This window comes from Rhinatrema bivittatum, chromosome 3, assembly GCF_901001135.1.
Source record: "Rhinatrema bivittatum chromosome 3, aRhiBiv1.1, whole genome shotgun sequence".
Lineage (NCBI taxonomy): Eukaryota > Metazoa > Chordata > Amphibia > Gymnophiona > Rhinatrematidae > Rhinatrema > Rhinatrema bivittatum.
This window is the reverse complement of record NC_042617.1, coordinates 91238930-91265743: the sequence shown is the minus strand read 5'-3', so window position 1 is coordinate 91265743 and position 26814 is coordinate 91238930.

The window sequence follows — 26814 nt, the reverse complement described above, 5'->3', positions numbered from 1 at the left end:
TCATCTCGTTTTTCCCCGCTCCAGCCAGTCTAGGAAGAAAGGCAGTGTCTGTGTTGCAACCGTTGCGGCCCGACTGCTTCACTCCGCCTACCTTTCTTCTTCTGTGACTCCTCCTGCTCCCTTTGGACATCAGGCTGCTGCGGCGCCTGCCCACTGTCCTCTCCGGCGTCCCCGGACCGGCTTGGGCGCTGCCTCTCGCAATGCTCCTCAGGTACCTTAGGGCACGCGCGCTATGTGGCCCTCATTCTTATTTCCTCTATGGCGTGAACCTCAGGGGTGTCCCCCTGTGGTGACGTCACGCTGCCCGGATATTTAAGCCTGTTGTTTATTGCTAGCCTTTGAGTTAGCAAGGGGATTCCTATGGATGGGATTCGCTCTCCGTACCCAGCTACTCTGCCTCCAACATCTATTTGGACTCTTTGCTGTTAACGAGGTACCCGCTCCTCGGGGGCCTCTCTGCTTCTTTCAGGTCGCTACCAGGAACCGCTACTGGCTCCTCGAGGGCCCATGTTCCCTGACTCGCTACCTGTGTCCATCTCCTCTTCTACTTGGAAGAATTTGCTACAGACACCATCTGTGAGTACTACTACCATCTACTCCTCAGAGCTGTTTCCCTGGAATCAGGTACTCGCTCCTTGAGGGCCTGCCTCTGTTCCAGCACCAATGCCATCTTCTACGGAGAACTGCTACGTGAGTACTTGCCAACGAGTCTCTGTGCCCAGGGATCTGGTACTCGCTCCTTGAGGGCCAGTTCTCCCTATCTCAGGGCTTCTCCATACTGGGGACTCTATGAATATCTCAGTGTACTCATTTTCTCAGTTCTTCTTCCTACAGCATTGCTACCGGAGAAGCTGCTGTTCCAGCGCCCTGAAGAATACTAGCCCAGCCGGGCTCCATCTTCTACTCACTACCGCCACCTCTGGAGGCTTCATAAACTGTCTAATAAAAGATATAATCTGTGTTTGTGTGTTCGGAGCTGAGCCTGACCTGTGGCCCCTCGCAGAACATCCCCCCGTGGGCATGGTCAGCTGTCACAGCGTCCAAGGGTCCACCCAAACCCTACAAAACATAACAGTCTGCCAGTTCACGCTGACCTCTCCAGCATCCCTGGGACAGCGTGGGCGCTGCCAGCCGCCATCTTGGACCTGGAGTTACCTAGGTGTGTGGGTGCAAGCGCCTTATTTGAATACGTCATGGCGGGAACCTTGGGGGCGTCCCCACCCGATGACGTCAACCCACTACCGTATTTAATGGAGCCAGCCCTTGCCTTCCTCGAGTTAGCAAGGAGTTCCATCTTGCTGTACTCTGCTCATTCAAGGACTTCCTGTTCCTGCTACCACCTTGGCAATTGGATGCTCCGAGTACCCGCTCCTCGGGGGCTCCCCCGCGTTCACGGCTATCTGCTCCTCGGAGGGCCTTCCTGCCTAATTGCTACTGATCTGATTCCTTGATCAACTTGCTCCAGGAACCACCAACTGTGAGTATTTCTACAGACATCATCTTTCCTGGATAACACTGAGGAGCCTACGTGGTGTACCCCGATCCCGCGAGCCACTACCGCCCTTCTTCAGTGAAAGCCTATCTACATTTCTACTCTACAGTATTCCTGCTCATCATTTGCATAAGACTACGCCTGAGTTCGGCATCGCTGCCAACATCTACAGTACAGACCATCGGCAGACCCCACTCTGCGGGCCACTACCAGATCTGTATCCTGAGGTGCCTACTCTCGCCAGAGGGGATCCCTGGCGTACCCCGCTCCATGGGCCACTACCGGATCTTCTCCACTGTGTCTCATTCTGGGTAACTCCCATTGCCCAGGACTGTGCGTCTATTCTACTAATACTGTGGACCAGTGGTGTAGCCAGAATTGATTTTTTTGGGTGGGCACAAGGTTAACATGGGTGGGCTATAGGCATGCAGGTCTACTAGTTGTTTTTTTTACTGATAAATAATGCCATATACTGCACCCTAGAATGGCTTTCTAAGTAATTTGCAACAGCCATTATGCATCTTGTATGAAACTTTAAAATAATTTACTTCAATTATTTCTAGCACTTACCAGCATTAAAAATTCCTTATTAATCAGATTTTATATTTATTGCAGTTTATAAATGCACAAGTATAGAAAACAATCAGATCCAATCATGAACCATCTTTGCAGAAAACCAGAAATCTTCATAAATACAATAAAATATAATTAATCATCAGAAGAACAGGTGCAGCACAGAGCTAGGGCAATTCACATTACAACTAACATGAAAAAAAATTATGGTGTCACCTCAGCAAAAAATAACTCTCCACTGCTATTTTGTGAAGTAACACAAACTCTTGCAAAGATAGAGGCATCTAGAACCTTGCCATACAGTCACAGCATTGACTCTCAGGATTCAAATAACAGCAACCTTATGAAAAAGCAGCAATGAAAATACTACACCAGGCCCTAGAACATTAATACATCACCTACGGGAATAACAGAACAAGCTGGACTGCTACTACAGAGAAACTACACACTAGGAGAAGTACTGCATTTCTGTCACACACACGCAAAACAGATACCGACCCTTACCTAATATAGAAATAAGAGACTATAAATTAGAAACAGAAACATGCAGATAAAACCAAAATAGAAAGCCTGAGAAACTAAAATTTCTGAACAGTAGAATACTTAAGAAAGAGCAAAATACAAAAATATAAGAAATACACATTCCCAAAGATGACATATTTAAATTGCTCGTAATAATAAGGCTAAAGTACAACAGATTATCAACAAAACAAATCACAGTGAATTACGTTTTTTTGTATCATTAAGTAGACCTCATACATAGGTGTAGATGTGAATGCTATTCAGCATAACGTTTTACACCAGTAGTATAATCATGGGTCAGAAATGAACTTTATATGTTTACGGGCGGATTTTAAAAGCCCTGCTCGCGTAAATCCGCCTGGATTTACGCGAGCAGGGCCTTGCGCGCCGGCGCACCTATTTTCCATAGGCCGCTGGCGCGCACAGAGCCCCGGGACGCGCGTAGGTCCCGGGGTTTTTGGAAGGGGGCGTGTCGGGGGCGGGGCCCGATGATGTGGCGTTTCGGGGCGGGGCACGGCGTTTCGGGGGCGGGACCGGGGCATGGTTTCGGCCCGGGGCATTTCAGGGGCGAGGCCGCGCCCTCCGGAACCGCCCCCGGGTTGAGTCTCGGCGCGTGGATTTACGTATCCCTCTGGGAGGCGTAAATCCATGGATAAAGGTTGGGGGGGGGTTTAGATAGGGCCGGGGGGGTGGGTTAGGTAGGGGAAGGAGAGGGGAGGGCGAAAGAAAGTTCCCTCCGAGGCCGCTCCGATTTCGGAGCGGCCTCGGAGGGAACGGAGACAGGCTGCGCGGCTCGGCGCGCGCCGGCTGCCCAAAATCGGCAGCCTTGCACGCGCTGATCCAGGATTTTAGAAGATATGCGCGGCTACGCGCGTATCTTATAAAATCCAGCGTACCCACAAGCATAGGTCCTGAATCCAGCCACCGTAAGCAAAGACTAGGCCTCCCTCCCAGAGACTATGAAAATTTCCCCAAAGCATCACCATCAGAAGACCTGGCTTGGGGATAAAACTAGGGCTCTTTCACATGGCAGTGTACCACACTTGCCTTTTGAGCCACCAATGGATTTCAATGAACCATTGTATGCCTCTGAGTGAAAAACACACCATAATCTGACCTCCTCTAGTAACTGACCCCTCTCTCAATATGGCCCATGAGGGCTGAAGATCTTAAATCAGAGTCAGCCTCCCTACCAATCTACCCTGTTCCCCCACTGATACCTCTTACAACCAAAGGTCAGCCAATAGGAGGAGGAAGAGAGTGGCGATGCCCAGGGTGGTGTCCTTTTTCTCTGCAACTCAGGAACCCACTACTGCTTTGAACAGTTCATGACTATGCTGTATCCTGTGGGGTGTGGAAATCCTAAAGAACTGTATTTGATGGGGGGTGAAGGGCTGATGTGCACGGAGCAGGAGAGAGACCTTGGGGTGATAGTGTCTAACAATCTGAAATCGGTGAAAATGTGACAAGGCAATAGCTAAAGCCAGAAGTATGCTGGGCTGCATAGAGAGAGGAATATCTAGTAAGAGAAAGGAAGAGATGATCCCCTTGTACAGGGCCTTGGTGAGGCCTCACCTGGAGTACTATGTTCAGTTCTGGAGATAGGATGGAGGCTGTCCAGAGAAGGGCGACCAAAAAGGTGGATGGTCTTCATAAAATGACTTATGAGGAGAGATTGAAGAACCTAAATATGTATACCCTGGAGGAGCAAGGGTGATATGATATATACTTTCAGATACTTGAAAGGTTTTAATGATCCATGGTCAACAACAAACCTTTTCTGTTGTAAAAAAAAATCAGTAGCACTAGGGGTCATGACTTGAAACTCCAGGGAGGAAGACTCAGAACCAATGTCAGGAAGTATTTCCTCACGGAGAGGGTGGTGGATGCCTGGAATTCCCTTCTGGAGGAAGTGGTGAAGACTAAAACTGTGAAGGATTTCAAAGGGGCATGGGATAAACACTGTGGATCCATAAAGGCTAGAGGATGGGAATGAAGAGAAGAGCCATGGGGGTGGCTTGCTGGAATGGTGATGGCTACTACCTGGTGATTACTACCCTTATTCAATAAGCCTTCACACGGTTAATGCAACTCCAACATTGCTCTCTGCTTCAATGGCAAGGGGAAATGTGGAAAAGAGGATTTGCATTCAGACAACAACCAACAAGGACTAAACTACACAGTCTGGGTAAACAAATAAGCCTGGGGGTAGCTTGCTTATTGCAGCGGTTACTACCCTAAACCTATTAAGTCTAATTCTTCACTTTGAATGCATAAACAGCATTGCTCTCTGCTTCAATGGCAGGGGGAAATGTGGAAAAGAGGATTTATATTCAGACAACATCCAACAAGGCATTGATCGGTGCAGTCTGGGTAAACAAGCATCGGGGTAACTTGCTTGATGTAGCGATTACTACCCTTAGCCATTAAGCCTTATGCTTCATCTTGGATGCAACTCCAACATTTCTCTCTGCATCAACGGCAGGGGGTGGCAGGAAACTCGAATCAAACAGTTACTAACAAGAGCCCTGAACTTGGAGGTCAGTGAAACAGATAAGTATGAGAAAATAAGTGTGGAAGCTTGCAGGGCAGACTGGACGGGCCATTTAGTCTTTTTCTGCTGTCATTTCTATGTTTCTATGTATACCTCTCCTAGGAGAAGACATTATGAGGTATCTAGTTTGAACTTTCACTGCCCCTTCATTCTTCCTAGTAGTGGAGAACCAGAAGGCTGGTCTGCATATGTCTCCCGGCAGCCTCAGCAGAGGATACTAGGGTTCAGCTTCTACAGACCAACTTCCATATCCCCTCTTCTTTCCAGTCGTAGAGGATCAGGAGGCATGTGCCAAAACACCACTTCCTATCAATTTTCAACAACAGATTTATGTATTTGATAGAATAATAGGAAATTAGTTAAAATCAATGAGCAATAAGATGTGTAACCAGGTAGTTATGATTAGAGTAGATTAAGTGTAGTTTCTGGAGGATCTCTGTCAGACAAATATAAAATAAACCAATAATTTAGAAGTACTATAGGGTAGGTGGAATACCCCAACTCCCTTGGAAATTTTAAATCATTAACAATTGATCAAAATTAAGATGCAGACAATAGTCTAGCAGTGAGAGGGGGGCTATCCAGTCTTTTTCACTGAGTGCCTCATGGTGAGACATTGTATGTGTACACTTGGTGCAAAGAGCTCCTAGCCCTCAGTGATCAGACACTGTGAGTCTGATAAGTGAAGGCTAGAGTGGCTGGGGCTCGGGCTGGTGGTGAGGATGGTGGTAGAGGCAGGCTGCACTGAGTCTGTGGGACAAGCTCAGCCTGGGTTAAGCAGGCTGCGCTGAGGCTGCTGGGGGGGCATGGGCAGGCTGTGTGTCAGCTGTGAGTGCTGAGGAGAATTGTGAATGCTGAGTCTGGGTAAATAAAAAATGTGATTGTGAGTGCTGACTGTGGCTGGAGGATTGTGAGGGCTGAGTCAGAGAAAATAAAATCGCTCACAGTTCCCCTAAAAGAGGGGGGAGGTTGACCTGTGGCTGGGGAATTTTGCTAAATTGCTGAAATCAAAGCAATTGTGTGCCTATTTTTTAAATCTTTTTGAAACAGAACAATGGACAAATGTTTTATTTTGCAGTAAATTAAATTACAGAAAATGCCGCAATATTATGACAGTTACAAGCCATAGAAACAGAGAATAGATCCACACTTGCTATATTGTCATATAGAGCAACGGAGAGTAGAAAAATTAAATAATCCTTACAAGTTTATGATATCTTGTCTTTATTCCAAATTTTATTGCACCAATTTATTTATCTAAGATTGAGGAGTTTCTTTGGAATAAAGACAAGATATCATAAACTTGTAAGGACTATTTAATTTTTCTACACTCCATTGCGCTATATAATGTTACAAGCCAACTATTTAAATTAAGCATCTGAACTGTGAAAACATGGAAACACATCAATTTGTATTATCTTCAAAGAACCACCAATTAGCTGGAAATAAACACCTAATTTTATACTTTCTAAGCTCCTAAAAACAGAAGCACACGCTGTAATTACAAGAAATTGGAAAGGTTTAAGGAGCTCCTTTATCACAAGTTCACTCTCCTCCAGTTACCACATGGCTTCTGTCATTCATTTTTTAAATAAAAAATACCATAATAATGAATTCGAGGTTCCCCCATGAAGAAGGGGCTTAGTTTGTGTTGTAACAATGTTCTATTTAAAAATTGTGAGCACAGCATGCAGTCCAACATTAGATCACAATCAGGAAACAAAAATGCTTCGGCTCCATTCCCTTCATATTGTGATGATCGTGCATGTCCGGCTGCCTGGTCTTCAAGTTACTTTTTCTTTTAATACCAATGTCCTATTTGAAGGATTTTATTTTTCTGTGATTAATTGTGCCCTGCCCACATCCAATTAGAAATTAAGGGAGTGAGCTTCCTTCTATTCTGTTACCTTAAGCCATCAGCACTTATCTCCCATATGTAATTTAGTCATATTTTTTGTTTGTAAATGTTATCAAGGCACCATACAATATCCATTGTATTCCATTATCTCCCTTTCCAGCAATATCCTCAAATGATTCTGCTGGCCAGAGGCCTGACCTTCCTCCTCTGGAACGCTTTCAGCTCTCTGTAATTATGCTGCACTTCCCAAGGTGTTTCCACCACTATGTATCTTAAAATAGTCTCCATTCCTTCTCCCATAACAAAAATGAAATAGCTATGCCTGTATTGTAATTTTATAGCATGTCACAAGGGGTGTGTATCGTTTCAAAAAATAATGGTCTTATTTGACATTGCCTTCTCTAAAGGGACTTCAAATGACCTTTTCTAATGATCATCTCAGTCTTATGGGAGTTACATCCATTCTGAAAGCATAAAAATTCCTTGTATCTATAGCTGAAGAGTTTCCCATAGTTTGGAATCCAAGGACTTGACTCACCCAAAATCAGTATTTAGAAACAAATTACGATCGAGAAAATAATTCATTGGATTTGGCAAATAAATATTTTTAGATCCTAAAATTTAAGAAATGCTGGCCAAAGTGTGTGCTCATCTCAGAAGTCCCGTACAAAGCCCAGAACAATTAAGACTTCAATTTCTAAAGAAATAAGAGTAAAAAAAAAAGTTGTAGATGATACCTTTATATTGGACTAACAATACATTTCTGACTAGCATTCAACTTCTTTCATCTGATCAACATCCAGGCCAACGAACATGTCAGCCACACTACTTTATTAAAGAAAAAAAAGGAAACATTTCTGAAGTTGTTTCCTTCCTGTCTCTTCCCTTTAGAGAATGTTATACTTTTTTAGATATAAAAAGCTCCAGGTTGAGTATAAATGATTTCCTGGTTGTACCAGGTCTTGTTCACACTTCCCTTGAAGGGTAATATTATAACAGACCGCACAGCAGTAAAGTCTGCGTGTACAATACCAAGTATTTTTAAAGCAAAATTATGCATACAAATGCATGTAAGTCAGTGGCTTGCAGAAGCATTTATTAAGCTAAAGATTTCTTCCTCTGCCAGCAATCCCAAGTTAAATGACAAATAGTGATATTTGCAGTCTTAAATAAGAACATAAGATATGCCGTACTGGGTCAGACCAAGGATCCGTCAAGTCCAGTATCCTGTCTCCAACAGTGGCCAATCCAAGTCACAAGTACCTGGCAAGTACCCAAACATTAAACAGATCCCTTGCTACTACTGCCGGCAACAAGCAGTGGCTGTTCCCTATTGATTAATAGTGGTTTATAGACTTTTCCTCCAGGAACTTATCCAAACCTTTTTTAAATCCAGCTACACTAGCTGCCTTAACTGCACCCTCTAGCAATGAGTTCCAGAGCTTAATTGCGCGTTGAATGAAAAATAATTTTCCCTGATTTCTTTTAAATGTGCTACTTGCTAACATTATGGAGTGCCCCTACTCCTTGTATTGTCTGAAAGAGTAAATAACTGATTCACATTTACCTGTTCAAGTCCTTTCATGATTTTGTAGACCTCTGTTATATGTATTTTATTTATTTATTTAAAAATTTTATATACCGTCGTTTAGAGAGGTTCTATCACAACGGTTTAAAGGGTTATAAAATAAAGATAAAACAATATATCCAAGCTGAACAGCCCTAACCTCTTTAGCATTTCCTCATAGGGGAGCTGTTATTTGCCCTTTATCATTTTGGTTGCCCTTCTCTGTACTTTCTCCAGTGGAACTATATCTTTTTTGAGATTCAGCGACCAGAATTGCACACAATATTCAAGTTGCTATTTGTATTGCTCAATGGTCTAACCATTGAGCAATACAAAGGCATTATGATATCCTCCATTTAGACCTATATTTTCTAAAACACCATGGCAGCGTGAATCGCGCGGTGCAGGGGGCGAGCCTGCGAAAGCCAGCAGCGATCGCACCTCTGCAGTGTGATCGCTGCCGGCTTTCGCACCCAATAGCACCATCATAAAAGGTGGTGCTATTGAGCACGAAATGGGCATCAAAAAGGCTCCTTATCTTTTCACCATCCATGCTGTCTTCGCGGCGTCCACCCCAACTCTGTCCCTTTTTAGCTATCGCACGCAAAAAGGGACATTTCGCATGCGAAACGTCCCTTTTCGTATGCGCTAGCTTTAAAAAATGACTCCCTTAGTTTGCTATTCCCTTCCTAATAATTCCTAACTTTCTGTTTACTTTTTTGACTGCCACAGCACACTTAGCCAACGATTTCAATGTAATATCAACTATGACACCCAGATCTTTTTCCTGGGTGGTAACTCCTGAAATGGAACCTAACATTGTGTAGCTACAGCAAGGGTTTTTTTCCCCCTATATGCATCTCCTTGCACTTGTCCACATTATGTTTCATCTGCCATATAGACACCCAATCTTCCAGTCTTGCAAGGTCCTCCTGCAATTTATTAGAATCCACTTGTGATTTGACTACTCTGAATAATTTTGTGTTATTTGCAAATTTGATCACTTCACACATCTTATCTCTTTCCAGATCATTTATAAATATATTAAAACATACCAGTCCAAGTACAGATCCATGAGCCAATCCACTGTGAAAACAGACCATCTAATCCAACTCTCTTCCTGTATCTTTTTTTTATATATAATTTTATTTTTATTCATTTTAATTCATTACATCAACACAGTGTCAACATTATTACAAATACAATCTCTTAATTAATAAAGAAATCTTCCCATATTTTTCCATTTATATAATGAATATGGATTTATAAGTATTACTAACAATTGGCGTGTAAAAAGCGGTCAAAGAAAAGGAAATATTTCCACAAGTATAACAATTAGCTTGCAGGTGATATCTGTGAGTTTAACCTACATGCATCAAACCTTAATCAGCTTCTACATTAGGGTTACCATCCAAAAACATGCATAAATCCAGCAGTTCTAGAAATACATATTTGTTTTCCTTATAACTCAGTATACATTTGCAAGGGTATTTTACTATAAATTTCCCTCCTCTCCTCTCAACGTCTGGTTTCATTGAGATACATTTCCTTCTTCACTCCTGAGTGGACCTGGATAGATCCAGATAAATCCAGATCTTAGCTCCATAAAATAATTTCAACCTATGTCTCATAAAGAATCTGAATGCCATGTCTCTATCTGATATCAAAGTAAATGATACAAATAGAGTTCTTCTATTCATTATCATGGATTCTGAAGATTGCTCCAAAAATTGTGATAAATTCAAATCTTCTTTTAGTTGTATATCTTGTTGATTTTCATTTTTCCTTACTTCTCTTTCAGGTAGGTAATACAGTTTGTTAAACACAGGCAATATTTCTTTAGGAAGTTCCAATATTTGAGTAAGGTATTTCTTGAACATCTCTAGTGGGGAGATTACCTCCAAGTAAGGGAAATTAAATATACATAAATTGGAATACTTGCCCAGATTTTCTAGGCTCTCAATTTTCTTTACATTTATATTCTCTATTCTCAGAATTTCAAGCTGATTCTCTCTTCAAGTTTCCCAACTCTACTTGTAATTTTCTCAATTTTTTCCTCATGATCTTTAATCATCACATCCATTTTCTGAAAATTTTGATTTGTTTCCATTGTAATTTTCGTCAAATTTAATATAGCTAACTCAAGATCTTTCAGGCCTCCCCATAGTTTGGTTTCGCCGCTAGTATTTCAGCAGGTTGTTTGGTAGGTTCTTTCCCTTCAGCTGACCAAGTCCCAATCTCAACCCGGAGGTTTTCTTCCTCCTCTTCCGTGGCTCCAGCAGAGTCTCCCGAAGAAGATCAGTCGTCTCGCTTAGATTTCTCTCCAGCAGCTCTTACAATCCTTCTCACACTGCCACGCTCTGCAGTATTCGACTGCTTCTCTTGGATCCTTCGTCTCACCTCCCGTTCTGCTTCTTCCACGGTCGAGGGTGGGGGAGGGGTGTTTGGTGCGCCAGGACTCAAAGAGATGTCGTCAGCCTGCAGGTTCAGCATCCGCTCCACGCCTTGCTCTGCTGCGGCTCCCTCCATTGGCTTCGAACTCACATTCTGGGCAAAGAAGGTCTAGATTCTCGGTTGAAGCGTTTCGGGTAAGGGGGACGATGTTAATACTTCCCTTACCCTAAGCTTTCCTCTTGGTGTGTGGCATTGTTTTAAGGCAAAAAAGAAACAGGCAGTCCGAGATTCAAGAGCGTTCCTGCCGTGCTTCTCACACCGTGGCCATCTTGCCCCCTGTTTCCTGTATTTTTAACTAGTTTGCAATCACTAAAGGACATCTCCTCATATCCTATGACTTTGTCAGTCATCTTCTGAAAATCCAAATATACCACATCTACTGGTTAAACTTTATCCATTTGTTTATTCACCCCTTCAGAAAATGTAGCAGATCTGTGAGGCAAGACTTCCCTTAGGTAAATCAATGCTGGCTGTGTCCCATTAAATCATGTCTGCCTATATGTTCTGTGATTTTATTCTTTATAATAGTTTTCACAATTTTTACTGGCACTAAGAAACTTTTGTTTGTCAGTCTCAGAAGAAGTTAGCAGATATTCATTTGGAAAAAAAAAGTGTAATCAACCTTATTTATGAGAAAGAAAGGAGTCGAGTGGCACCTTATAGACTAATATTTATTAAAGCCTGAGCTTTCAAGGGCAGAGTCTGAAGAAGTGGACTCTGTACTCGAAAGCTCATGCTTTAATAAATCAGTTAGTTTATAAGGTGCCACTCAACTCCTGTCTTTTTTGCTCTACCAGACCTGCACAGCTATCCCTCTGAAGCTTATTTATGAGAGATACTTGAGAGCTGTATTTCCTTTTGAAGTGTTAATAAGTGGGGAAGACCGGTGTCTTATTACAACAAGTTAAGAAGTATGTGATCCTATTGGCAAAGCCATCCACTGATCAACAGTAACACTAAGTGGACACTACTGGAAAGAGGATACACAAATTTATTATAATTAATTTTTCTTGGTAGGCCTATGAGATACATATTTATATTTGAATGGATGAATGACATACCTTTTCATGCAGTACTTAAGTAAGCAATGCATTACTTATTCATTGCTAGTAGCCAATAAAAAGCAAGGGATTGAATACTAATGAGCCTTTTAATTAAGTATAAAAGGTGGCTGCTTTTGTTTAGGAGCAGAGAAATAGATAGACATGAGGTGAGATTGTAGGATTTCTGGTCAAAAAAAGACCCTAGCAGTTTAACCATAACTGCTTCGGACCCTCGTTTATCTCCACAGCGACAACAGTTATAATTAATAATGTGGCAATAAAAGAAATTCAGATAAGAAACAAACACTTCCTTTATTGTGGTTTATATTAAAGAAAAGAAACAGACCAAACTAGAAGGCAATGGCAAGTTGCTCTGTCTCTCAACTAATATATTTCTCCTTTTGCATTAAAAGAATACATAACCAATTATTGCTTTATTCTTTCATCATGTTTCCTTTCAAAATGTATCTTAAATTCAGTATCTGTGCCATAGTTATGAAAGCCAAATTCAGTCACACAAATGGGCCCCCTTGGGCAGTCAAATGTGAGGAGGGCAACCCAGAATCCCTTCCCCACATTATAGAGTGCACACATGGAACATCTCTGAACTACTGCTTGCACTATGAGGTCTATTTTTGGAACCCACCAATGAGCTAAAATTTCTTTTATCACCCCCATTTTCTAGAGTGTCAAATGGAATGAACCACTCTGGTAAGGTAAGGGACAAAGGAGGCAGGGGCAACAGCAGGTTGATTAGGTCCAGGGCTGGTGCTAGTTTTTTTTTTGCAGCCCTGTGCGAAAAATTACTGTGCTCCCCCCGATTCATTTATTGCCTTCCCTGGCCTATCAAATAAAGTCCAGCTCCGTCCTGCAATCTATATTTTTAAAACTGACAAGCTCCCCTGCCCAGAACCCATGGATAAGGAAGTATATTGGGTACCCTAGGCAAACCTTACAGCCTTGCATACACAGCACCCACACACATTCCCACAACTTTACAGACACACACAATTAAATTATGCATTTATAACAAATTTTACTTGAAAAAGAACATTCAAGAGTACAGTCTTCTGAGGCAGAAATATCACTTACAACATGCATATTGGGGCAGATTTTAAAACGAGCGCGAATAGCCTACTTTTGTTTGCGCTCCAGGCGCAAACAAAAGTACGCTGGATTTTAGTAGATACGCGCGGAGCCGCACGTATCCGCTAAAATCCTGGATCGGCGCGCGCAAGGCTATTGATTTCGTATAGCCGGCGCACGCCGAGCCGCGCAGCCTACCCCCGTTCCCTCCAAGGCCGCTCCGAAATCGGAGCGGCCTCGGAGGGAACTTTCCTTTGCCCTCCCCTCACCTTCCCCTCCCTTCCCCTACCTAACCCACCCGCCCGGCCCTGTCTAAACCCCCCCCTTACCTTTGTTGGGGGATTTACGCCTCCCTCTGGGAGGCGTAAATCCCCGCGCGTCAGCGGGCCTCCTGCGCGCCGGGACGCGACCTGGGGGCGGGTCCGGAGGGCGCGGCCACGCCCCCGGCCGCCCCGGGCCGTAGCCACGCCCCCGGGCCCGCCCCCGGAACGCTCCCGACACGCCCCGAAAATGCCGTGCGGTTCGGGCCCGCCCCCGACACGCCCCCGACACGCCCCCTCCGAAAACCCCGGGACTTACGCGAGTCCCGGGGCTCTGCGCGCGCCGGTAGGCCTATGTAAAATAGGCTTCCCGGCGCGCAGGGCCCTGCTCGCGTAAATCCGCCCAGTTTTGGGCGGATTTACGCGAGCAGGGCTCTGAAAATCCGCCCCATTATATTTACATGCACCCCTGTGGTGCCAAACAGAATACTCTGCAAAAGAGACACATGGAGCACTGATGGAATTAGACTTTTTGTAATGTGTATTGGATGTGAGCTTGGCCCTCAAAGTTATGAACAAACAGAATTACCATTACAATATAGTAAACCTCCCATATCAAAACAACCCTAACAACATTATCTGTGAAAAAGCAACAGTGCACATATTATACCAGGCCCTAGAACACCAATAAAAGCTATTAGGAAACCAGGGTGCTCTAGATCCCTACACAGAAATTACATACTAGCAAATTACCTCACCTCGATCACATATGCAGAATACAGAGAGACCCTGACAAAATACAAAATAAAGAGATCAGAAAGTATATGTTATGGTTTTGAGGTGTTGGAGTGGATTCTTGGGTACTGTGGTGATGACCACTCCCACGGGGAGGAGCCCCGTGAGGATACACAGTACTAGGCTAGACTCTAGACACGCAAACACAGAGATTTGTCTTTTATTATACAGCAGAATGATACCACCAGAGGAGGCAGTAGTGAGGTGATCCAGAGGCCCTTGGCAGAGGAGACCCGTCTCGCAATGATAGTATAGGGAGTGCAGGATGCAGGTTCACAGTGTTGATCTGTAGATGAGACAGACTGACAATGTTAGATTACTCACTAAGGGGGTTATTTGTCAAAATGCGTGAAGGCGTTTTCGCATGCGTTAAGGGCTTATCACATGCGGAAAAGCCCCGTGAACGCATGCGATAGCACCATATCTTATGGTGCGATGCAAATCTGAAAAAGAGGAGGTGTTGGAGGTGGGCTGGGTTTCCCAGTCTGTAAAGTACTATTGCACAGACTTAATGCTGATTTTAATTACACCTTTTTTCAGTAGCATTAAGCTGTGCAATAGCTTGCATTATGGGGTGGTAAGGTGTTAGTGCATTTTATGATGTCTCCTGAAAGGCTATTTTAGTAGGCTTAAAGCTCCCACAGCCTAGGAGGGAGGGAGGGAGAGAGACTAGCCATAATGTCCTCTCCCTAGATAGGTATTTGTATCCCTATGGGAGGCCCACCTAGTAACTCGAGGTGAGGTTTAGGTATTAGTGTAGGGGGTTAGGGGCCACTTTGACATTCAACGTGAGACATACGAACAGAACAGTGGTCTCTTGTGAAGATTTCATGACCTACGCAGAGAGGAAACATACCCAAAGATGAGATTTGTGCAATGTTCTCTCCACCTAGCTTGATGTTACCCAGGTGGAGTGTCCATCAAGCTAGGTTGAGAGAACCTTGCACAAATATCATCTTGGAGTGAGTTTCCTCACTCCAAAGGTCATCAAATCTTCACAAGAGACCACTGTTCTGTTCATACGTCTCACGTTGAATGTCAAAGTGGCCCCTAACCCCCTACACTAATACCTAAACCTCACCTCAAGTTACTAGGTGGGCCACCCATAGGGATACAAATACCTATCTAAGAAGAGGACATTATGGCTAGTCTCTCTCTCTCTCCCCCAGTGGTTGCATGCAGGAAATACAACAGGTCTGGCACTTATCACAAAGTCTGAAAACATTATCACAATTTGCACTAACTTAGCTCTTCACATAGGTAATTAGCACAAATTGTGATAAACTGTCTATTAGCATAAACCACACCCCTTTTGCTATCACATGCGATACTTATCACATTTTGATAAATCCAGGCCTAAGTTGGTAGCTGAATAGATGGAGATCCCAGCAGGCAGAAGTAGTTGAATACAGGCAGGGACAGCAGGCCCTCGAGGAGCGAGTACCTGATCCCTGATAGGCACCTGAAAGAAAGCAAAGGGCCCCCGAGGAGCGGGTAACCAGGTTAGAGAATTACCCCGAAGGGCAGAGAGAGCTTCCAGCGGCAGAGTAGCTTAGAACGGACGAGTCCAATCTTTGCTAACTCGATTTGTTAGCAAAAGGAGAGCAGGCTAAATACGCAGATGGCGTGATGTCACTCGAGAGACCACCCTCGAGGTTCCCGCCATGACGTGGTTAAAGACGTGGGTGGCATGCGCGAGCGCACCCTAGGAGGCCCTCAGGAGAAACATGGCGGATTGCCTTGCCATTGCCGTTCCGGGGACGCCGGAGAGAGCGGCATGCAGACGCAGCGGTAGCCATCTTCCCAAGGCTAGCGAGAAGAGCAGAGAGAAAGGTGAGGCACAGAGGTCGAAGCCGTCTGAGACTAACGGACGCAACAGTATAAACAAACATGCTGAGAAGAACTGAACTGGAACCCACAACAAGCCAGCCTCTATATGCAGAGCAACAATGGAAAAATAGAAACATTACCATTCTTCATACAACATTAAATAAAATCAAATATAAACATTAATCCATAATAGTAAAGTCATATTCATAAAAAGAATATTTCAAACCAGTTAATGAATAGAATATTGAAAATTTCCCAAACAAAAATTTATTAAAAAAATCCAATTAAAAAATGTTCCATCCCCTCCCTCCCCCCAAAAAAAAATTTTCAAAAGAGCAGAATCATCAAATTACACCCAATAATTAAAACTAAGGAGGATTTAAAAATCTGCTATCCATACCTGGGATCTGATTTCCAGTCACCCTGAGATTGTCGTAGATTGAGGGAGGAAGGGTTGTACAAATTTTATCTTCTCTTACACACGTGCACAATAATACATTCATCCTCTCACACACTCTCTCTAACATAAGCTGCCTCACCTTTGTACATAATAATCTGTACTTTAAGAAGGCGCTTGTCAGCACTTTTTCAAACAAAGATATGACTCAGAATTTCAGAACAAATATAATTTTTTAATATTTCATATCTTTGGAAGAACAGGAGCTATCCTTTAAGATGGGCATAGCAACGCTGTGTCTTGTAATATCTAGTACACACTGTTATTTTATAGTTTAACCCATACATAGAAAATGCTTGTGAGAAAATCCTTCACCAATTTGTCAATGTCATATACTAAACTTGTCTATCCTGAAAACAATCTCCTCCCACCATAAAAGTTCCTTTATCAACATGGCTTTGATGCACTTTGTTTCTTCTGATCTCCTTTTGATCTTCTGTGTTGTGTAAACAGTTAGTAGGTCTGTGTTCTGAATAGATAGTAGGCCTGAATTCTGTTGCTGGTGCCAGAACTTTAATTAAAGCTGTAACCTCAGGGAATCTTCGTTCACCTGGCTCCTGTCAGTTGAGATAGGAATCTGTGAGACACAAGCTTGTATTTTGGTTTCTTGTGAGAACCAAGCTTCCTTGTATTATGATTTAAATATTGCCATTGATGCCCACCTGGCCTTTAATTATAGGCTTTGCAGAGCCTACAAGGTTCCCAGATCTTCCACATTCTTGAGTCTGAGGTGGTCAGAAGTTCACTATATTTCAGCAGTGTCAGTCTGAAGCAGCCTGCTGAGGATTCTGGGAATGGCTAAATGAGCCAAAGTTCTGAGCCATCATATCACCTTCACCCTCACAGATATATTATGTGTGTATGCCTGTGAGAGCCTGTGTGTGAAACATAGACTCTCAGGCACACAAACATACAAGCTTTCACACAGACATATTCATAGACACACACATAGGCTCTTACACAGTAACACATACACACAAGGTTCTCAGACACACACGTGCACATAGGATCGCACACATGCATACACAAACAGGCTCTCACTCATTCACACATACAAACAAGCTCTCACACACACATGGTCTCCTGATATCATCAGGCTTTGGTGGGATGAGCTCCACCACAGTTCTGCAGGCCTCTTATGCTGTCTTCTGACCGTGGCAGGATGAGCTCCACCACGGCTCTGTGGGCTTCCTGCTGTCTTTGGGCTGCAATGCCACAGGCCTTCTGCTATCTTCGGGCCATATGGCCCACCAATCTTCCTGCTTGGGGAGGGGGGTGTGGTGAGGGAATGGGAGCGGAACTGTACATGGGCGTTCGTGCATGCATGCCCAAACCCGAAGAGGCTGATTCTCCAGGTATGAGTGTGCGAGTGCATGCCCGCGCACAGCTTCTGCTCCCTCCCCACCCCAAGTAGGAAGATCAGTAGGCCATATGGTCCAAAGATAGCAGGAGGCCCTCAGCCTCTCCTGTTGCTGCCGGCCCGCTAACTCCCAGGGTGCGCCATTCTGTGCAAATGCATGGTATGCACACCTGGTTGCGCCGGGCCTGTTTAGGTCCCAGCCATAGTCCAGTAGAGGTACGTGTGCATCCCTGACAATGCCAGGAAAGATATTTCTTTGTTGCTTCTTTTTGTAATCTGAGGAGATCCTGTTGAGTGATCTGTTCTGGTATTTGTAAAGAAAGCAGAGGTGTTATTATGTAAGGAGGAGGAGGAGATCCTCTTGTCAGTGCCACGCAGTGAGCAGCTGCGTCATTTCCTTTTGCTTCAAACAAGATTTCTTTTGACTAGCCAGCACATTTCACGACAGCAAGTCTTGCCTCACAAATCTGCTTCACTTTTTTGAAGGAGTTAATAAACATGTGGATAAAGGTGAACTGGTAGATGTAGTGTATTTGGATTTTCAGAAGGCGTTTGACAAAGTTCCTCATGAGAGGCTTCTAGGAAAAGTAAAAAGTCATGGTATAGGTGGCGATGTCCTTTCATGGATTACAAACTGGCTAAAAGGGTAAACAGTGGAGTACAAACTGGCTAAAAGGTAAACAGTGGAGTACCTCAGGGATCTGTATTGGGAACTGTGCTTTTCAATATATATATAAATGATCTGGAAAGGAATACGACGAGTGAGGTTATCAAATTTGCGGATGATACAAAATTATTCAGAGTAGTTAAATCACAGGCAGACTGTGATACATTACAGGAGGACCTTGCAAGACTAGAAGATTGGGCATCCAAATGGCAGATGAAATTTAATGTGGACAAGTGCAAGGTGATGCACATAGGGAAAAATAACCCTTGCTGTAGTTACACGATGTTAGGTTCCATGTTAGGAGCTACCACCCAGGAAAAAGATCTAGGCATCATAGTGGATAATACTTTAGAATCGTCGGCTCAGTGTGCTGCAGCAGTCAAAAAAGCAAATAGAATGTTAGGAATTATTAGGAAGGGAATGGTTAATAGAACGGAAAATGTCATAATGCCTCTGTATCGTTCCATGGTGAGACCGCACCTTGAATACTGTGTACAATTCTGGTCGCCGCATCTCCAAAAAGATATAGTTGCGATGGAGAAGGTACAGAGAAGGGCAACCAAAATGATAAAGGGGATGGAACAGCTCCCCTATGAGGAAAGGCTGAAGAGGTTAGGGCTGTTCAGCTTGGAGAAGAGACGGCTGAGGGGGGATATGATAGAGGTCTTTAAGATCATGAGAGGTCTTGAACGAGTAGATGTGACTCGGTTATTTACACTTTCAAATAATAGAAGGACTAGGGGGCATTCCATGAAGTTAGCAAGTAACACATTTAAGACTAATCGGAGAAAATTCTTTTTCACTCAACGCACAATAAAGCTCTGGAATTTGTTGCCAGAGAAGGTAGTTAGTGCAGTTAGTGTAGCTGGATTCAAAAAAGGTTTGGATAAGTTCTTGGAGAAGTCCATTAATGGCTATTAATCAATTATACTTAGGGAATAGCCACTGCTATTAATTGCATCAGTAGCATGGGTTCTTCTTAGTGTTTGGGTAATTGCCAGGTTCTTGTGGCCTGGTTTTTGGCCTCTGTTGGAAGCAGGATGCTGGGCTTGATGGACCCTTGGTCTGTCCCAGCATGGCAATTTCTTATGTTCTTATGTTCTTAACAGAGAGTAGGATTAAATGGACAATTTTCTCAATGGAAGGGAGTGGGCAGTGCAGTGCCTCAGGGATCTGTATTGGGACCCGTACTTTTCAATATATTTATAAATGATCTGGAAAGAAATATGATGAGTGAGGTAATCAAATTTGCAGATGATATAAAATTATTCAGAGTAGTTAAATCACAAGCAGATTGTGATAAATTGCAGGAAGACCTTGTGAGACTGGAAAATTGGGCATCCAAATGGCAGATGAAATTGAATGTGGATAAGTGCAAGTGATGCATATAGGAAAAAATAACCCATGCTGTAGTTACACAATGTTAGGTTCCATATTAGGAGCTACCACCCAAGAAAGAGATCTAGGCATCATAGTGGATAACACATTGAAATCGTCTGTTCAGTGTGCTGTGGCAGTCAAAAAAGCAAACAGAATGTTGGGAATTATTGGAAAGGGAAAGGCGAATAAAACGGAAAATGTCATAATGCCTCTGTATCGCTCCATGGTGAGACCGCACCTTGAATACTGTGTACAATTCTGGTCGCCGCATCTCAAAAAAGATATAATTGCGATGGAGAAGGTACAGAGAAGGGCTACCAAAATGATAAGAGGAATGAAACAACTCCCCTATGAGGAAAGACTAAAGAGGTTAGGACTTTTCAGCTTGGAGAAGAGACGACTGAGGGGGGATATGATGGAGGTGTTTAAAATCATGAGAGGTCTAGAACGGGTAGATGTGAATCGGTTACTCTTTCGGATAGTAGAAAGACTAGGGGGCACTCCATGAAGTTAGCATGGGGCACATTTAAAACTAATCGGAGAATCTTCTTTTTTACTCAACGCACAATTAAACTCTGGAATTTGTTGCCAGAGGATGTGGTTAGTGCAGTTAGTATAGCTGTGTTTAAAAAAGGATTGGATAAGTTCTTGGACGAGAAGTCCATTACCTGCTATTAAGTTCACCTAGAGAATAGCTACTGCCATTAGCAATGGTAACATGGAATAGATTTAGTTTTTGGGTACTTGCCAGGTTCTTGTGGCCTGGATTGGCCACTGTTCAAAGCAGGATGCTGGGCTTGATGGACCCTTGGTCTGACCCAGTATGGCATTTTCTTATGTTCTTATGCTCTACCTGCACCCCTGTGTCAGTCCCTCCTGCCTCATCTTTATCTTCTCTTCAGACTAGTTAATGGATTTGACCCCTTGCCTGGACACAGACTACTCTTGATTGCTGCCTCCGATTGACCCCTTGCTTGGACACTGACCTCTCTGCATTACTGCCTTCCACTGATCCATTGCCTGGACATTAACCTTCCTTGCTGCCTGCCTCTGACCCTTGCCTGGCCCTGGAGCACTGTCTACCCTGTTCTCTGAGAGACTCTCGCCTAAGTCCTTCTGGACCCCAGAATCCAAGGGCTCAACCTGCAGGGAAAGGAACTGGTCAAGGTGAAGTCCTAGACCAGTGTCTCGCCAGAGAACCTCTATCAGCTGTCAGTGAGGGCCTATGGGGCTCGCCCCAAAGGCTGCAAGGGTCCACATCGCTTACAGACTGAACCTTGAGTTCATGGTGTCAGGGGCCTGTACTTAGCATAAAACATGAACCAACTTATGCTTGGAGCTCCTTTTGTGTACATAGCTTTTAGGAGCATAACTTGTGCTCTTAACTTATGCTTTGTGTGCACCATTTATGCTCATGTTTTGTGTATACAACTTTAAGGAGCATAATGGATGAGTTTATGCAGTAATCATGATTTATGCACCTAAATCATATTTTGTGAGAATTAACCATGATTTATGTTTTCAAAACATTGTTTGTACACATAAACCATATTTGGTGTGCATAAATCATGCTTTATGTGCAGAAGACACTAGTTGTGGGCAGAAAACAAGTTTTATGCGCATCACACGTGTTTATGCATGCTAAGCTTGTCTTCTGTGCACATTTTTGGGTTAATGCACTCTTTTTAAGTTCACAATGCATTAGCATACCATTCCCTTACTGCATTAAGGGTTAAATTATTTTTTAGTGCCTGACTAAAAACTGCCCACTGAATTTCATTACACAGCACAGTTATAACGCAAAGCTTATTGTAACAGCCTCCAAATCTCAAAGGTGGGGGTTAATAAAGGGTTCAGTTGAAGGCAAGGACAACATGCAGATATATGATTAAAGATCTAATCGCCTGCTACCAGTTATTTATTACTGTATTAGCCCACAAAATCAAGTCCAACACAGTTACCAAAAAATATGAGTAAAGATAATTAATTCAAGATGATCTTCTAAACAAATAATCATAAAGCCATGGAAGACCTCATCAGATCTTCACTTGTATGTTGTAATCTATAGCCCAGTATATATATATATAACTAGCTGTTATTGAGTGCTTTACATTATTAAAGCAGCAGTGCTATATACATTAAACTCTACAGCAAATAGAAAACAAGAGTTAACAAATTTAAGACATGGAACCCGCAGGACCTTTTTTCCTACAGAGATCCAGCTGAAGAAACAAACGTATATTAGACAGGGAACTGGCATTTCTCCATGGCCACAAACAATAAGAAATGTCATTTTCTCTGTTTTATAGTATCTCTTAGAAGCAACTTTGATTGTTTCCAGATTTTGTCTGCGGTTCATACATTGCAGGAGATGTACAAGCAGCTTTTTGTGTCATGGAAAAGCTTTTAAAGGGTAATTTCCATAGTTTACATAGCTCAGCACATACACGCCTAAAGTTAGGCTTGTATTTTATCATTTGTGCAGCAGCAGAACGCACAATTTATGAAATGCCACTCATGTTTCAGTACACCTATTTTATTAAAGGTCATGCACATATTTTACATGTTAAATAATTGGAACATGTGCATGTAATAACCCTCAGTTTACACACAAAGACTGGTATTTTATAAACTTGACTGATGGAGATGATACAAAATTATTCAAAGTTGTTAAAACAGCAGCGACCTGCAAGGGACGTTGTAAGACTAGGAGACTGGGCAACTGAATGGCAAAAGAGATGTCATGTGGAAAAGTGCAAAGTGATGCATATAGGAAAAAATAATCCCAAGTGCATGTAACCCCCTCTTGTTTTGGTGTCCCTAATATGGGGGGGGGGGGGGGGGGGGGGGGAGGCACAAAGTCCCAGGGCTACACTCACTGTCCCGGACTTTTCACTCTTCACACAACTTCTTTGCAATGGGTAACACCTGGGGAATATCACGATATCAATCACAACTTTTTACCCACACACCACTGTATTCCAGTGTACCAAAATGTGTAACCACAAAATCAAACCAATAGTACCACTGGTCAATCTTAAATAATAACAGAATTTATGCCAGGTATATATATGTGGGCCCCTCACTCTAAGGGTCTGTATAGTGTCACAGACTCCTATATGGTATGGGGTCACCTTACTTTAATTTTAACATCATATTTTTTAGTTTTTTCTTGTATATTAAAAATTCTTCAACGAGGGGTTAAAGGGGCACTTAGAGAAGATAAGGCCATTGCGGAAAGATTAAATGATTTCTTTGCTTCGGTGTTTACTGAAGAGGATGTTGGGGAGGTACCCGTAATGGAGAAGGTTTTCATGGGTAATGATTCAGATGGACTGAATCAAATCACGGTGAACCTAGAAGATGTGGTAGGCCTGATTGACAAACTGAAGAGTAGTAAATCACCTGGACCGGATGGTATACACCCCAGAGTTCTGAAGGAACTAAAAAATGAAATTTCAGACCTATTAGTAAAAATTTGTAACTTATCATTAAAATCATCCATTGTACCTGAAGACTGGAGGATAGCAAATGTAACCGCAATATTTAAAAAGGGCTCCAGGGGCGATCCGGGAAACTACAGACCGGTTAGCCTGACTTCAGTGCCAGGAAAAATAGTGGAAAGTGTTCTAAACATCAAAATCACAGAACATATAGAAAGACATGGTTTAATGGAACAAAGTCAGCATGGCTTTACCCAGGGCAAGTCTTGCCTCACAAATCTGCTTCACTTTTTTGAAGGAGTTAATAAACATGTGGATAAAGGTGAACCGGTAGATATAGTATACTTGGATTTTCAGAAGGCGTTTGACAAAGTTCCTCATGAGAGGCTTCTAGGAAAAGTAAAAAGTCATGGGATAGGTGGCGATGTCCTTTCGTGGATTGCAAACTGGCTAAAAGACAGGAAACAGAGAGTAGGATTAAATGGGCAATTTTCTCAGTGGAAGGGAGTGGACAGTGGAGTGCCTCAGGGATCTGTATTGGGACCCTTACTGTTCAATATATTTATAAATGATCTGGAAAGAAATACGACGAGTGAGATAATCAAATTTGCAGATGACACAAAATTGTTCAGAGTAGTTAAATCACAAGCAGATTGTGATAAATTGCAGGAAGACCTTGTGAGACTGGAAAATTGGGCATCCAAATGGCAGATGAAATTTAATGTGGATAAGTGCAAGGTGATGTATATAGGGAAAAATAACCCATGCTATAATTACACGATGTTGGGTTCCATATTAGGTGCTACAACCCAAGAAAGAGATCTAGGTGTCATAGTGGATAACACATTGAAATCGTCGGTTCAGTGTGCTGCGGCAGTCAAAAAGCAAACAGAATGTTGGGAATTATTAGAAAAGGAATGATGAATAAAACGGAAAATGTCATAATGCCTCTGTATCGCTCCATGGTGAGACCGCACCTTGAATACTGTGTACAATTCTGGTCGCCGCATCTCAAAAAAGATATAATTGCGATGGAGAAGGTACAGAGAAGGGCTACCAAAATGATAAGGGGAATGGAACAACTCCCCTATGAGGAAAGACTAAAGAGGTTAGGACTTTTCAGCTTGGAGAAGAGACGACTGAGGGGGGATATGATAGAGGTGTTTAAAATCATGAGAGGTCTAGAACGGGTAGATGTGAAGCGGTTATTTACTCTTTCGGATAGTAGAAAGACTAGGGGACACTCCATGAAGTTAGCATGGGGCACATTTAAAACTAATCGGAGAAAGTTCTTTTTTACTCAACGCACAATTAAACTCTGGAATTTGTTGCCAGAGAATGTGGTTCGTGCAGTTAGTATAGCTGTGTTTAAAAAAGGATTGGATAAGTTCTTGGAGGAGAAGTCCATTACCTGCTATTAAGTTCACTTAGAGAATAGCCACTGCCATTAGCAATGGTTAGTTTTTGGGTACTTGCCAGGTTCTTATGGCCTGGATTGGCCACTGTTGGAAACAGGATGCTGGGCTTGATGGACTCTTGGTCTGACCCAGTATGGCATTTTCTTATGTTCTTATGTTCTCAGTCAATTCTTACAAAGATACAGGAGGAAGGCTAATACTCATCTGTTCCAATTTTGGTTGATCTCCCGACACGCACGTGTTTCGAACAAGAAGTCCAGCTTCAGGGGATTTCCTTCAGTATCTATTTCTCAACGAAACTTCCCATGTCCAATGATGCAATTTTCATCCTCTCATAAATTCTGTTATTATTTAAGATTGACCGGTGGTACTATTGGTTTGATTTTGTGGTAACACCTGGGGAAGCCAGAGTCCAACCAGCAGAGAGGAGGACAAGCCTCCGGGGCCCTAAACTCCTGGGGGTAGGTACCTCAGACAGTTTCTCATCTAGTAATACTCACACAGTTAGATCTCCACATTTAACAGACTTATTTTTAGGGCAGAATAAAGTAGGCAAAGACTTGGAGTGGGGTTCAACCAAAAAAATGTTTATTACAACTTACAAAAATGGAATCCAGGCTAAGAAGGTGAAATCATCAAAAGGAAAAAACAGGATGGTAGCTCCAAGCACTGAAGTTTCTCTTTCCAGGTTCAGCCTCTGAATCAGTGTCCAAGTCTCCAGAGTTCTTCCCCAGTGATGGGAAGGAAAAACTCTCTTCTCAGAATTATAGTCAGGGCAATAGTGATGGGAAAACAAACTCCCTCCTTCCAAAGATGGCACAAAAGTTTTACAAAAGTAAAGTTCTTACTCCTTCTTCTAGATTACTATAGCCCCCACTTTTTCTGGATGCAGAGCAAAGTAGCACCTGGGCAATTGCAGTCCTCACCTTGTCTGGCAGTAGGGTAAAACAGCACCCAGTCCTGTCCCCTCCTGAAACTGGGAGCAGGTCAAAAACAAGCCAGTTCTCTACACAAGTAAAAATATTCACTCCTCAGAACTCTCCTGGTTCATCCCACTGCTGCAAGCAGAGGGTCTACAGGCATCCACCATGAACAGAACCTTCCACCTGCATCCAAAAACTACATCCAACCACACTTTCTTCTTGCTCAACCCAGATTATATAGGGACACCGTGACCAGTTGGGAATGGCCAACCAGCAGATGGAAAAAGGCAAAAATATCTAATAAGGAGTGGAACCTTCCTTACATACACACGGCTGGGTTCTGTATTTTGAATCACCACCAGGAAAAGGACTTTGGAGTCCTTGTGGGCAATACATTGAAATCCTCTGCTCAGGGTACAGCAATGGTCAAAAAAAGCAAATAGAATGTTAGGAATGATCCAATAAGGAATGGAGAATAAAATGGAAACTATCATATTGCCTCTATTGGGCCATGCACACAGTACGTTGAGTACTGTGTGCAGTTCTGGTGGCCAAATCTCAAAAAACATGGCCGCATAAAATAAGAGGCATTCCAGGGCATGATTTAGATGTAAATCCATATCTTACTTTGCCAAAAGGATCATGTGTAGATGGCATGCCAACAGAGGTGTTCCAGGAGTCCCTGGTGTTTGGGGATTGATGCTTGTATTTTTGCGCCTCTTCTTCTCCCCCCGCCCCACCACCACCTGCCGCCAACCTTCTCACAGCAAAACTTAAAGTCACAGATAATCACACTAATACAAATCCTAGAAAAAATGTACTGACTGTTGTAAACCATTTAAGGGGCAAAGGTTTCCATGCATTCATGCACTATTAGGGCGAAGGCTGACTTCACCCTACAACCCTGTAAGGGTGTGCATAAAGAAAATCCTACCCTCCAGCTGAATAACAAACATGGAGAATCCTTCTCAGCCACTGATGCCCCAGGAGGATGGGAGGAAGGGCTGGAATTTAAAAAGAAAATATTGGAGAAAATGTTAAACAGGAGAGATCCCCTTCAAATGACAAGTTTAGCTTCTCAGAGGGAGCACACGGGGACCACTGCTAGACTCCGAGGATATTGAACTTCTAG